The 397-nt window shown below is 62.5% G+C and overlaps 1 protein-coding gene across 1 annotated transcript in view; it reads right to left on the bottom strand.

The window, feature by feature from the left end:
* Positions 1-397, bottom strand: part of TNFSF14 (tumor necrosis factor (ligand) superfamily, member 14) — a 2,063-nt gene that overhangs the window by 1,413 nt on the left and 253 nt on the right. The gene's annotated exons all lie outside the window — the stretch shown is intronic.

A 397-nucleotide genomic window follows, 5' to 3' on the forward strand; every position in this document is an offset into this window, starting at 1 on the left:
GCACCGCCACGGCCCCCTCCCACGCACACATGGTGTCACCCCCTGCCACACGCACACGCGTGTCCCTCCAGCCATGTCTTGCCTACAGACGAGGTGTCCCCACACTGTCCCCATCCCCATCATCCCCGTGTCTCCCTGTATCACGGTGTCCTCGTGTCCCCATGTCCCCCACATGTCCCTGTATCCCTGTATATGCCCATGACCCCCACGTCCCCCCATATCCCCTATGTCCCCCATGTCCCCAACATCCCCCATGTCCCCCTATGTCCCTATATCCCCCCACATGTCCCCACGTCCCCCGCATGCCCCTGTGTCCCTGTATATGCCCATAACCCCCATGTCCCCCCATATTCCCTATGTCCCCCATGTCCCCAGGTCCCCAACATCCCCCATGTCC

The sequence above is a fragment of the Haliaeetus leucocephalus genome, unplaced genomic scaffold, assembly GCF_000737465.1.
Source record: "Haliaeetus leucocephalus isolate CR32 unplaced genomic scaffold, Haliaeetus_leucocephalus-4.0 Scaffold261, whole genome shotgun sequence".
NCBI lineage: Eukaryota > Metazoa > Chordata > Aves > Accipitriformes > Accipitridae > Haliaeetus > Haliaeetus leucocephalus.